The 14,868-nt window shown below is 39.9% G+C and overlaps 1 protein-coding gene across 6 annotated transcripts in view; it reads right to left on the reverse strand.

The window, feature by feature from the left end:
- The window catches only part of Atp8a2 (ATPase phospholipid transporting 8A2), a 651,823-nt gene that overhangs the window by 160,446 nt on the left and 476,509 nt on the right, over positions 1-14,868 (reverse strand). The gene's annotated exons all lie outside the window — the stretch shown is intronic.

A 14,868-nucleotide genomic window follows, 5' to 3' on the forward strand; every position in this document is an offset into this window, starting at 1 on the left:
ACATTTAAGATACATCAACATCAAGAGGTTACATACAGACATGTTTACAGAAAAATGAATTTATGGCTAATACGCTCGGTGTCAACACTTTCTGATTGACTGGAAGGGTCTCAACTCCATGCTTTTTTTTTTCCTTGTAAAGTTGATTTGATAAATATAATTTGTCTTTTAAGACTTTCAAATAGATAAAAATCACAAATAACAGAAGTCCTTTGTTGGTTGTGTGTGTTTTAAATTTATAAAAATGCCAGCATTCTTAATTGGCTCTCCACCATGTGGGCAAAGTTCAAAACACAATGAGACAAATAAACTCTGATCATAGTTTGGAGAAACATCATGGTAAAAAAAGTAAGTAAAATACTGGTTTACTATTCCTGAACAACTATAGAGCAAAGGTCTATGTGTCAAATGGATTTAACACCTAAAATATATAAAGAACTTAAATTAAACACTGAAAGAATAAATATTCCAATCAATAAATGGGAAAATGGATGTAACAGAATTCTCAAAATTGAAGTACAAATGGCAAATACACTTATGGAAGATATTTATCATCCTCAGCTATCAAGGAAACTACACTTGAGATGCCTTCGCATCCTAGGAGGAATGGCTATGATCAAGTAAACAGTTGAAAACCAATGCTAGTGGAAAGAAAGAATGCTTGAATCCTGAGAGTGAAAGGGTCGGAGTGTAAATTAGTGCAGCCACTGTGAAGAGTCTTCAAAAAACAAAAAATAGAACCTCCATATGATTCAGCCATACCCCTTCTTAGGTATATACCTAAGGAACTAACTTAGCACACCACAGAGATATTTGCACAGCCATGTTTAGTGCTGTCCTATTCATAAGACTCAAGAAAGTAACTCAGCTTAGGCCCCCATTAATAGATGAACAAATAAAGAAAATGGAACACACACACACACAGTTACACACACACATAGTATAGTTTTATTTTGCTATCAAGGAGATTTTAAATTATGTTATTTGCAGGATATTGGGTGGAACTGGAGATTGTCCTATTGACGAAGGACAAATCTTTGATACTTTCTTTTGTACACAGAGTTTAGATTCAAAGACACATGTGCGCATGTGCATGCATGTGGTAGGAGAGTCAATCGGGGGTTATTTGGGAAGAGGAAGGAACTAAAGGAAGGGAGGGTATACAAGAGAAGGTTATATGGGGGGAGGGAAATGGTAAATGTACATGATATTTTTCTATGAAAATATCATAATGAAATCCACCATTTTATACAATATATGCCAATAAAAAAAAAACAAAAGATCAAAATACTGCTGTATAGAATTCAGCTAAATTTATAGAATACAACAGGACTCTACTGATTTGGGGTAGACGTTTAATCACTCCATACATACTACAGCATCTGTTTTTGTGGAGATGAATTATGGCAGCCTAAATATATCACTGTGCTACAACCTCCTGGCCAGAGGATATGACACCATGACAATCTGAGGAAAGATCAGCTGTGGCACAGATGGAAGAGGAATTGTTCCCGACAATGCTCTATACAGCCCAAACCCGTTATAAATCCTGGTAAAACCAGGCACTAAGTCCCAACAGGATAAAATAAGGGTTTCAACTCAAATTTGAGATGACGTTTTCTTTAAACACGGCTCTCTTCCTCTTGTCCCTTTGGTTAGACTCCTGCCTAAGTCCAAGAGAGGCTTGCTTATTTTTGAAGGTGCAAATGGCTCTTAATTTCATTTATCATCCCAAGAAGTCCCCAATAGGTCTGGTGAAGAAACCCTGGAGGCAAACAAAGTTCTTTACTTAGAATAACCTTCCAACACCTATCCAAGCAGTTTCCATCTCCAAACCCACAACTGCAGTCAAAGTCTTGGCCATCAGAACTTGAATCAAATGTTGGGACCAGTGAGAAGCCGCATCCACATCTGATTCAAACTCATCTCAAACTGTTTCAAGCATTTTTACTTAATTTGTCAGGACTGTGTTTTATATGTGTGTATGTGTGATACATATATGCATGCATTTGAATTGTGCTTTCAAACAAACCGGCACTGATAGATATCTAATGATCATTTTGTTTTATGACTTAACCGAGTTAATTTATCTTCTCAGTGGTGGCATGCCAGTCACATTTCTAGTGCCATCTCCCCTCCCATAAACTGAAAACAGCAAAAATAATAGAAAACATAATTTTCAATAAAATGATGAAAATTATGAATGAGCCTTAGTTAAAACTAAGTCCAACAAAGGATGTATATTGCTTAATATTAAGATTAGATCAAAATAAATTATGTCAGTAGCAAATAAAACCTACAGATTAGGACATTAAAAGAAAACTTTCCCAGAAGTAAGTGAGGGGCTGAGAAGATGGCTCAGAAGGTGAACCCTGCTAGGTGAGCATGAGGATCTGAGTTTGGATCCCAACACCCTTGTAAAAGCTGGGTGTGCATATGTTGCTGGAACAGGACACGAGAGACCTGGCTGGAATTGGGAAGGGAGCCCGGCCCTGGACCGCCCATCTAGTGCTAGAAAGCGCTACATGAGCAATGGGGTGAAGTGGCCAACAATGGTGTGAGCAAGCAGGGGTCTAAGCTACTCAGAAACAACCAGCCTGACAAGAAGAACACACCAGTGCAATGGTGGAACACAACTTTGGTGGTTAACCAATTTTGTTCTGATTGCCTAAGAGATCTGCTCAGTGGAAAGGAACCCATATCAGGAACTGGGAACTAGGTCAGAATCCTATGGAGACAAAGATTACCCTCTCCAATGTCAAGTTCCCACTGGTCTTTGGCTGAAAGAGGGGCTACATACATCAAAATTTTCCTAAATTAGTAATGCTTCTCCAGTTTAACCTACGCTGGGTTTTTTTTTTTTTTTGAATTTTTTTTTTTTTTTTTTTTGGTTTTTTCGAGGCAGGGTCTCACTCTAGCTCAGGCTGACCTGGAATTCACTATGTAGTCTCAGGGTGGCCTAGAACTCACGGCGATCCTCCTACCTCTGCCTCCTGAGTGCTGGGATTAAAGGCGTGCGCCACCATGCCCGGCTCGAATTTTGTTTTTTAAAGTAGAGTTTCACTCTAATCCAGACTGACCTGGAATTCTCTGTGTAGTCACAGAGTAGCCTTGAACTCATGGTGATCCTTCTACCTCAGCCTCCCAAGTGCTGGGATTAAAGGCATGTGGCACCAAGCCTGGCCCCTATGATGATTTTTACTTGCCATTGGAGAATTTGTTTTTCTTTTCCAGAAGGTAGCGAGATCTGAGGAGCTAAACCATCCCTCGCATCTCAGTCATGGCCCAGGCAAAAACCACAGAGGAAGTGGGGAGATGAGCAAGAGTGCTGCTTCCATGGTGAACCTAACAAACAGTGCCAGAGTGAAGGAGACAGACGCTGAGGATACTCAACACTTACCAAAGCAGAGATCAAGAGGCTGCTAAGTGCTCATCACTGAAGTAGACTTAAAACATACCCACTGAGGCTCAGGAAATTTTGCAGAAGAGGGGCAGAAAAATTCTAAGAGTCACAAGTTGGGATGTTATACCCAGAGGCACTGCCTCCCCACAATAACTGACTGCTGCTCCCTCAATGCATAGCCTACAACCCCATGCAGAATGCTAGCAACCCCACTGAGGAGGGCCCTTTGCAGAATGGGGGCAGGGAGGAGGGGAAATATAGCACTAACACATGATGTATCCATATAAAATATGTTCTTAATAATAATAATTTTTAAAAGCTGCATGTATTGTGACATGCGCCTGTAATCTCTGCACTCGAAAAGCAATTAATCAAAAATTTCAGGAATGTATAGATTGCTAAGTGGTTAAGGTGTTTTCCTGCAAAGCCAAAGGACCCAGGTTCTGTTCCCTAGTACCCATGTAAAGCCAGATAGATGCACAAGGGGGCACATATATCTGGAGTTCATTTGCAGTGGCTAGAGGCCCCAGTGCACCCATTCTTTCTGTCTTGATTGCCTCTCTCTCTCTGTCTCTCCAAAATAAATAAATAAAAATAGCTGGGTGTGGGGCATATGCCTTCAATCACAGCACTGGGGAGGCAGAAGTAGGACTGCTGAGAGTTCAAGTGAATTCTAGGTCAGTCTGGGCTAGAGTGAGACCCTACCTCAGAAAAACAAAAGAAAAAAGTCAGAATATTCAGATGGATAAAAATCTGAAGCATATATCATGCCCAAGAAAACATGTCAAACAAACATGGAAGAGAAACGCTATTTGAATAAGATAAATTTATTTACAACTCTGATTGACAAGTCAAACAGGATCAGACACCACCTCACTTTCTTTATTTTCTTTCTTTTTAAGAGAGAGAGAAAGAGACTGTGTGTGTGTGTGTGTGTGTGTGTGTGTGTGTGTGTGTGTGCGTGCACACACATGAATGTATGTATATTGGCATGCATGTACCACTGTAAGCTTGAGGAGGTCTGAGGACAACCTTGGTGTGCTTATTCTCTTCTCTGACCTCACTTTTGACAGCTGTTCCTTGTTTATTCTGCTGATGTGTAACAGTCTAGCTGGCCCACGACACAATCTTTTGGATTCTCCTGGCTTTACCACCTCCCCTCATTGCCGTTGGTGCCTTGGGCACATAGATGCATATACCACTTTGTGGCACGCTTTATGTAGGTACCACCAAATTGAAATTGGGCCAGAAGCCTTGCATGAAAGTGCCTTTGATGTCTGAGCCACCTCTCCAGTTCCTTTTCTTTTTTTAGTTGAGGTGCTGGGATTTAAAACAGACTTGGGCATACCACTGAGCTGCATCCCTAACCCTCGGAAATCTCTGTTTATTAAACACAAACTGGCATGCATGTATGTGTGTATACATATATATCCCACCACACAAAAGGTTATCATTTTTCACTTGTTACACGGACAAAGATATGTTTTATAACCTAATGACTAGCTGATATAATCTCTAGCTAGCAATGTAGCATCTACAAATATGATTAATATATGTGTATTTTGATTCAGTGCTTTTACTTTTAGGGATATACTCTTAGATTCTATAATTTCTAGCTAGTAATGTAGGACTGTACTTGTCCATTGATACAATGATTTTACTTATAAGAATATACTCATAATTATTTAAATATTATAGCTTTCATCATATAGTATTCCAACACAAAAATATAAAGATGTTTGTTAATGGCATTTGAAAAAGATTAGAATGTGCACACATGTTGTTAGTTAAGTGTACTTGTCTGTTGATACAATGATTTTACTTATAAGAATATACTCTTAAGTTTTAAAATATTATAGCTTTAGTCATGCAGTATTCCAACACAAAAATATAAAGATGTTTGTTAATGGCATTTGAAAAAAAATAGAACATTCATGCATGTTGTTAGTTGAGTAAATGAATTATGATTCATCCATTTAATTAAATGCAATATAGGTATTTCAAATAGAAGTGAAATTCATATGCACTGTCAGAAAGAAAGCTCAAAATTCAAGATATAAGGCAAGTATAGTAACATGTACCTGTACTTCTAACACTTGGATGGATGAGGCAGGAGGATTATGAGTTTGGTGTCAGCCGGGATTAAAAACCCTGTCTTCATAAACAAAAAGAAACAATAAAAATACCAAGTATATGTTGAAGACTTATGACTGTGCAAAACAGGTGTATCAACTCATACACACATGACAACTTTCTGGAATATAAAATAAATGTTAATATTCATTATCTCTAGATTGTCTTTTCTAGGTAGAATGCAGGAGACTGGCTTATGCCTCTTCTAGTGTTCCGAACTTTTTAAAAAAAAACAATTATTTATTTATTTATTTGAGAGAAAGACACAGAGAGAGAATGGGCATGCCAGAGCCTCCAGCCACTGCAAATGAACTCCAGATGCATGCGCCCCCTTGTGCATCTGGCTTACACGGGTCCTGGAGAATCAAACTGGGATCCTTTGTCTTTGCAGGCAAACACCTTAACCATCTCTCCAGCCCTAGTGTTCTGAACTTTTAAAACATATTCATTGCTTATTTATATTACTAACCATTGTAAGGAGTTCTTCTCAACTAAGGATGCTTTTGTCAATGAGGAGACATTTGGCTGTGCCTGGAGATCTTGTTTATGGTCACCACTTGAAGAAGGATGCCAATTGGCATTGAGTGGGCAAAGATTCTCCTAAACAACCTACACAGCCCAGGACACCCCTGTCAAGAGTGACCTAGCCGCAAAAGTCAGTTCTGTCACTGGGGAGAAACGTGGAGAGAAGTGAGTTTATTAGGTCAGCCAGATAACACTGAGAAAGCCTGAGTATAAAGCAGCAATCATGGTCATGTGTTGAGGGAGGGCTCGGAAAGCTGCACTCCCTTTTTTGAATAAATAAGTCCCCTGCAGCCTGACCTCAATGGTGCAGCAATAGGCTGATTCTTCCAGAGCTGACAGTGAGCCCAATAATTTGACAAATTCAGACCCTACAAATAGCAGTTTATGTTTACAAATTATTGAGAAATTATTCTAATGACCTGGGATGAATTTTGCATGATCAAGACACTCACACTGTTAAAAAAATATAATAATAAGAAAAAAATGCCAAGAAAATGTAGTTTCTCTGAACTGACTGCCAAAAATGACACTGATCCTGATCTATGTGAAACCTTTACTCTCATTTCATCAGTGACTTTTACTAACTGGATGCTGGGGTACTGCCCCAAGCAGCTGCTGTTCTGACTGGCCGGCTGGCATGGTCACGGTGTTTTTTACACAGTTTTGATGTGTTTGCACTAATTTTTATCATTTGCAGGTGCTGCTGCTTTTTGAAAAGTATAAACAAATTCATTCGCAACATTTCCAGTTCAGTTTCAATCCGATTTCACATCATTCATCATTAGATGATTAGACCTGTTTATTTAATTGGAACTGTTTGTTTAGCAGAAGGAAAAGACCAAATAAACAAAACAAACCAAAAAATTCATTTTCTAATTTTAAATTCCATGAGCTTCTTTTTACTTCCACTTCATTGTAAACACTTGAATTTGATTTCATGTTGGCAAGATTTCCATAGGTAAAAGAGGAAAAATATGAAAATGTACTGCATTTTAAAATATTTATACCAATGTACTTGGTTTTTATGTTATTTATTCACGAGGCAGGTACATGATGCCTTTCTGACACACTATAAAAATCAGCCTTTCAGACTAGTCACACACAAATGTTAATTCATATACAAAAAGGACAGTACCACCCAATTCCTGAACATGAAAGTCATTTTTGGTGAACCGCTTGCTCCCAGCTGCATTCACCAAACACACAGCCCTCAACACAAACAGATGGCTGGTCCTCTCTGACACGCAGTGACTTGGATGGTAGTTTGCTTACAGCCACTAAATTTTACTCTTTGGATTAATGGGGGAAAATATTCCTCTGCCTTAACTTTCTTGTTAACTAAGAATGCTCTTAAACAAATGGAGCCAAACCCCAGTGCTGGTCGGCCTCAGACTCAGTGGGTTGGCGGAAGGCCCGCCAAGCCCTGCTCTTGCCAAGCTCCCGGGGTTTGGGTCCTCAAACGTAGGGTTGTTATAAGCAAACTGACCCAAACTTATTAAATGGCTTTTCCTTCTTGGAAAAAAAGATCTTTCTTTGCTTTCACTGCTGCCTGACTGCCAAAAACACAGTAACCATCCTGGCTAATTGCACAGGCTGCTGCCTGGATGAGCAGCCACCATTGTGGAACCTTGCTGGGTCATACCTGTCGCTGGTCTCAGGCTCTCAACTAGCAGCCAACATACTTAAGAGAGGACTGTTCCCTTTGGGAAAAGGATGTTCCACTTCTCCAGGGTACCTGGTTGAGGACTGAAGAGAAAACACCTCACAAAGAATGATTAAATAAATTGGTCATATGGCTTCTTACTACAGGGGCAATCACAGCACAATCTACTAATCTGTATATCAGGTCTGAGATGATAATTGGTATTAAAGATTATTTCGAAAAGTCAAACTGTTACAACCTTTTGTGAAATTTAACCTGTCCAAAACGTATTAAGAGTGAAAAATAAGTACTCTTTGTCTAAAATTTCTGGAACTTCACTTCTTATTAAGAAAATCATTGGCACATAAAAACACTGGGGTGAAAAGGCTCAAGTGAGGTCAGAGGAGGAGATTGAATAAAAGAAAGGTGGAGGGAAGGCTAATCAAAATCTAAGAGGATAGAAATAAATCATATTGAAACCTACTGGTTTTAGACAATACAGCACTCAGGAGCCATAGATTGTTGCTAGAAAAATTTCGGTGCCAGGGATAGTATACCTTCCAGTGAGTTGTTGGACAGGGAGGTCCCTGATGCACCCCAAACATTATAGGCCATTGCTGAGGCCCTTGGTTTCCCACCAGGAATAGATGGTAAGACCCTATTGCTGAAGACTCTGCATACTTGGGCTGCAAGGCCACTGAGAAATCCTGCTGGAACTGAGCTGAAAACCTCTTCCATGTAGACCAGTTGAGAGAAAGCTGGAAGAAACCATTCTGCATGCAATTCAATGGGAGAGAGAGTGAACCAGTGAAGATACTCAACAGTGAACACTGCAAGCCTTATAATTGGCCAGCCAGGCCAAATGAGCCAATGGGTGCAATAGTGGCACATCTATCATTGTGGAAACCAACTGCCCTCTAATTGGACTGGAGGCTCACTCCATGGGAGGGAATACATGCCTGATTCTGAAAACTTAAAACAGGGGTAATTATGAGCCCTAGGGGTGTAACGTCTGCTGCTTTCTGGCTAAATGTATTTATTATGCTTATCAAACTGCCCAGTAAGCACTTCCCTTAATGTTCACACCCATACATTAATGCTACTCTCACTTTTGGTAGAGAATCTTTTCTTTTCAGATGGTAGTGACCTTGGGATGACTCAAAAGGCATCATGGTGCTGGAAGTGACAGGAGCACTCAGCACTGCAATATCTCTATCACACCTTCCAAGGCTCAGGATCCATTGTGGAAGAGGTGGCGGAAAGAATGCAAGGGCCAAAGGAAGGGTAGGACTCCTCACAACATGCTCCTCCAAACACAAAATGGCCTGGATATCCATGACCTCACAGTGCCTGACACTACCTACACAAGACCATCATAATAGGAGGAAATGATCATGACATCAAAATAAAAGAGAAACTGATTGACAGGGGGAGGGGATTGATGGAGAGTAGAGTTTCAAAGGGGAGAGTGTGGGGAGGGAGGGCATTACCATAGGATATTGTTTACAGTCATGGAAGTGTTAATAAAAAATTAGTTAATTGTAAAAACATTTCATGTTTTCAGTACTGTTGGTAGTGGAAGGCAAAAACAAAACAAAAGATTCAGAAGAAGATGCTAAAGCCCTTTAGTAGGGAGTGACTGTAGGGACCTATGACATAGAAAGCTATTTTTAAAATGTTAAATCTGCCTATGGGAATGAAGAACTATCCAGGAAGAAGAATGAGTCTGACAAAAGAAATGTGAAATAGGTAGAAAGAGAGGAAATCAAGGGGAAAAATCAGGGAGGAAGTATGCAGGAAGGGTTGTCAGAAATAATAATGCTAATAATGGCCATAGTAATATACCCTAGAAATTTCTCCCTCAAGAGCTCTCTTGTCCAAGAAATTACATGATGAGTAGCCAGAATTACGTAAAGACTAGGAAGGACAGCATAGTAATCAGGCATTGCTGCCTAACCTTGGTCAGGTAAATATGAGTGGCAACTACTGCGTGGCTCAAAAAATGCCTTAGGACTTTCCAAAAGCAAACAAAGGAACAACAGCGTGCCTAGGATCCATGTTTTGTCAGATCATAGAAAGTGCTACATGCTGACACACTTATGTGAACGCAAAAGCATGAAAGGCAGGCCAAACAGTTTCCATTGACCACCTGACCACAAGAAAGGCAGATGAGAAAAAGTCACTTATTCTTTATACATCACGGTTAATATTACTGCAATAAGCTTTACTTCAACTTTTAAAATTATATAGAAGGAAAGAACTTTCTGTTGTCTATCCCTGCTCCATATTCTTGTTCTTCTGCAATGTCCCCTTCCTCAGTCTTTGTTGCATTGTTACCTGGCTATCCCATATAGCCAAATGTTCTGTGGAGTCGCTCACTGCAGCATACCTAAGGCCTAGCCCAGAGCGGGAAGTGCAGTAGCAGGGCACCACGAATGGATGCATGCAGAACATTACTACCTAAACAGGAACGAGCACCCACTCAGAAATGAGCACAGGACATTTGTGTGACCTCTTAAGTGCTTCATGAGGATGGGCCATTCAATGTTCCCAATCTTCATGATGAAGAAGGAGAAAGAAAATCCTCCTGCAGAATTGTTTTTGAAAACGATAAAAACTAACTTGCATTTATTTCCTACTCTGTTCCAAGAACCTTGCAATAGTATAAGTGGATGAGCTCACTCAAACCTTATGACTATGCTAACAAAGAGCTGTTATTCACATGTCACAATGAGGAAATCGGGGCACAGAAAGACAAAAGGCAACATGGCTCGCACTAAATAGGTGCCAGGAAGACTGCAGCTATCAGCAGTGAACTAAATATCCAATATGATTTTCCAACCAGCTCAACTAAGGCAATTCAGAATCAAATCAATATTCATAAGCATGAATCTACTATGTTGTGAAGATCTTAAGATTGTGTCATCCACAACCAGCAGATCAACAGACCAAAAAAGAAAAATAAAATACTGATAAAATCATCAAGCTCTCCAACTTCAAATGCCAGGTTAAAGAAGTCACTGGTTTCTTTACAAGTCAGAGCATGAACTGTCTTGGAAAATAGACTATAAAGTTTTCTTGATTTTGTACAAGTCAGTCACTCTTTTTAAATTTTTATTTATTTATTTATTTGAGGGGGGAGATAGAGAATATGAGCACACCAGGTCCCTCAGATGCTGTAAACAAACTCCAGACACACGTGCTACCTTGTGCCTCTGGGGATCACTAAGCCATCCCTCTAGCCCAAAAGTCAGTCACTCTTGTTTGAAATATTGTTCTGTAATATTTGCAGCTAGTATATTGCCATCTTTTTCTAGTATGGTTGAGACTGGCCTAGTAGACAATTAAAAGTAAACTTCTTTCCATTTATTGTACAAATTCCTTGGATTTTAAAACACAAGTTAATAATCTTGGGCCAATCTAGGTTATGTTTAAATGGACTAAAATTTGAACCTGAAAGGCATGAATAAAATAGAAATTATTATATCCAAATAAAGATAGCATAAGACATGTTTATATAAAATAATAATATTTAAAAATATTTAATAATAATAATTTAATAATTGTTATTATTTGGCTCTTTTCCATTCAAATGATGCAACAAGTTGAACATTACAGCTCAAAGCCACAGTTAGCAAAGGAAGTCTGGTAGACATTTAAAGAGTTTCTTTAATTACTACTTTATCAGTACTATGAAATGCCTCTGTTTTTACAAAATTACACACTTATACTATGGAATATCAGGTAAATGCGCAGTCATGTTTTCTTCCCTCATAAAAGACCATAATGCTGACCAGATGAGGTACACACAATTAAATTGATTTTTAATAAGGAATTCTTGGCACAATAGAATGTAATCATTCTAAATTGTATCAAGGACTACATAAAATTTTTTTTTTAATAGTTCAAGGCTTCAACTCCTCAGTCCAAATCCCATGCTGGCGTGCTAGGGGACCATATAACTCCAGAGAGCAGTAAGGAAATAATGAGCCTTTCATATGGAGGTCACTGGTTAGGATCTGCTATCGTTCATTAATGACACAGCTGTTTCCAACCTCCTGGTGTTGGAACGGTGGCAGGGGGTTTATTATGCAAGAGGTAGCAAAAATATGATCATTTCATTTATGGGCAGGACCTATGGCAAATATTTGAGAACACATGTTTTATAAGCAATAAAACAATGCTCTTGACTTATTGACAGTAAGATTTAGTGCCTGGCTCCACAGTCAGAAGAGAGCAGAATTCAGGAGTTCCCCATTGTCTCCCTTAGCCCCGGTAACTGGGGAGAAGTGTGGACTTTCTTTGTGCCTTAATTTCTTGTTCTGGGAAGTGGAGGGAGGGACAGGCCTGTCTACTCTCTTCTGGGACGATCATAAGGAAAGAGTCATGTTAGGCCTGGGAGATAGGTCAGTGCTCGCTGGGCAAGCAGGAGGACTAGAGTTTGGATTCCTAGCACCCTTATAAATGCTGGGTGGGTATGGTGACTCACCTATAAACCCAGTCCTAGGGAGGCAGAGACAGGATCCTGAGGCCAGCTGGCTAGCTAGACTAGGTGAATTTGTGAATTCTAGGCTCAACTCAGAGACCTTACCTCAGTAAATAAAGTTGAGAGTTATTGGGGAAGACACTTGAAGTCAACCCCTGTCCCCCCTACACACATACACATACCTGCACACATGTGCACACACACACATGCACTCACAAATACATGCCAAACAAAAGATTTTATTTAAATTTGGTTATTCAACTATTTACTTAGACCTTGTTTCAAATTATGCACCATGACCTGGTCAGGAGGTGCAAAAATTCAGGTGGCACAACCTCTGTTTGGGGATAAGTAGGGGATGTATCAGAATTCTGGAAAAGTTCTTTGGGGACGCTGTAGAGGGAGATTAGGATTCTGCGTGGAGGGGTCAGCAGAGCCTCTGAGAAGGTGGTGGGTGCTCGGGCTAGCTCGTTGAGAATCTAGCACCTCTCGTAGGCTGGGTGGGGAGAGAACGAAGGGCCGCGGAAGGCAGAGGGAGCGCACAGAAGCGCACTGCTGGTCGACTGGAACAAGGCAGGGGTGAGAGCAACTCGCAGGTGTTCTGCAACATACATGAACAGCTGTGCGCACAGTCCCTCAGAGAAACCTAAAACCCGCGTGTCTGAAAATCTGAAAACCTATCTCAATATATTTTATGGTTTTCTGTGGAAAAAAATATATATGTAACATAAAATCTGCCATTTTTAGTATTAAGTGTGCAGGGCAGTTGCATTAAATAGGCTGACACTGTACTGTGACCGTCAGCAGCACCCATCTCCAGAGACCTTTCATCTGCTACCACGGAAATGCTTCCATTAAATAACTCTCTCCCCTCTTCAAGCTCCATGGGCCATCATTTCATGTCCTGTCTCTCTGAATTTGGCAGCTTTGGTTCGCTCCATATTATGAGACGTGTCCTCGTTGTCTTGCTTACATAGTTTAGAAATTCCATTCCTTTTTAAGGCTAAGATGCCGATGTAGGTTCGCATCACACACCGTGTGTCTTCACCTGCAGATGGGCATTTGGGTTGTTTACCTCCTCCTCTGACCACGAACGCGAATGCAAAACAAACATCCATTTTCTGGCTACCCTTTTACTTCTTACACGTGCATGGAACTTCCGGTTCCGGTGAGGATCAGTGGTCAGATACGGTGCCTGTATCATATTCCTCTCCTACCAACAGGCACGTTTGTCAATTTCTCTGCATGTTTGGCAACACTTGCTATTTTCTTTTCTTTTCTTATCTTTTCTTTTCTTTTCAGTATCCATCATACTAGGGGTGCAGTGGTATGTCATTATGGTAATGATTTGTATGCCCTTAAATTTTCACATGCATAATTGGCCCCTTGCATCTTTTGTGGAGAAATGTCTACTCAAGTCGTTTTTAAAATCTGTATTTAGTTAGTGTGTTGCCATTCTTTCTATATTTTGGATGGTAATTTCTTCATCAGGTGTGACTTGTAAAAACTCCTATTTGTTGCTTTACACTCTTGATAATACTCTTTGTGCACAAAATGTGTGCTTCTGATGAAGTCCAATATATCTTTGTTTTCTTTTTATTGTCTGGGCTTTTGATGCCATGTCTAAGAATACAATATGGTGAAATTTACATCTGTGCAGCCCCCACTTCACTTCGTGAACAGATTCCTCTCTTCACTGAATGGTCTTGACACCCTTATTCCATCTCACCATAGGCTTGGGGTTTGCGTTGAAGCCTTTTCCTACTCCTTTGGCCCATGACACTGTTCGGCTCCTGTGACTCTGTAGAAGCAGGAACATGTGAGCCCCTCTACCTGTGCTACCCTTTCAAATTGTTCTGGTTACCTGGGAGTCCACCCACATTCCAAGTGAATTTGAGCTAGTTTGTTTTTTTCCCTTATCCTTTCTCTTTCCTTCTCTCCTTTCTTCCATCTCTTCCTCCATTCCTTCCTTCTTCCCTCCCTCCCACTCCCTCTCCCTCTCTTCTTTCCTTCCTTCCTTTCAAGAGATGCAGTCTTGCCATGTAGCCCAGGCTGACCGTGAACTCACAATGATCCTCTTGCCTCAGCCCCCCGGAGCACCAGGATTACATGTATGCTCCAACAAGCCACGTTGATTTTTTTCTCTTTTTGCAAAAGTAAATGTCATTAGGATTTTGATAGTGATTGCATTGAATATATAGATAACTTTGGTCTCAGTGGATTTTTTTTTTTCTGGTTTTTCGAGGTAGGGTCTCACTCTAGCTCAGGCTGACCTGGAATTCACGATGTAATCTCAGGCTGGCCTTCCTTAAACTCATGGCGATCCTCCTACCTCTGCCTCCCAAGTGCTGGGATTAAAGGCATGTGTCACCACGCCTGGCTCAGTGGACTTTTAACATTTAAAATTCTAATTTTGTCATTTAATTTCAATGATAAAAAGTAGTTGCATAAGATATAATTTTTAAGTAATTCTAAATATTGAAGCTTTAAAATGAATATACAGTACTTTTTAATATAGTCAATGAATTGTACACACCACAGATAGTTATCATAACCACTTTAAAAAATACATGAACAAATACTATTTGAATAGTCAGAAATTTCATATAATTACTTTCACCTTGAAATTATTTTCCATTTTATTTGGTTCAGATAGTTTTATCCTAATGTAATATATTT

This window comes from Jaculus jaculus, chromosome 7, assembly GCF_020740685.1.
Source record: "Jaculus jaculus isolate mJacJac1 chromosome 7, mJacJac1.mat.Y.cur, whole genome shotgun sequence".
NCBI lineage: Eukaryota > Metazoa > Chordata > Mammalia > Rodentia > Dipodidae > Jaculus > Jaculus jaculus.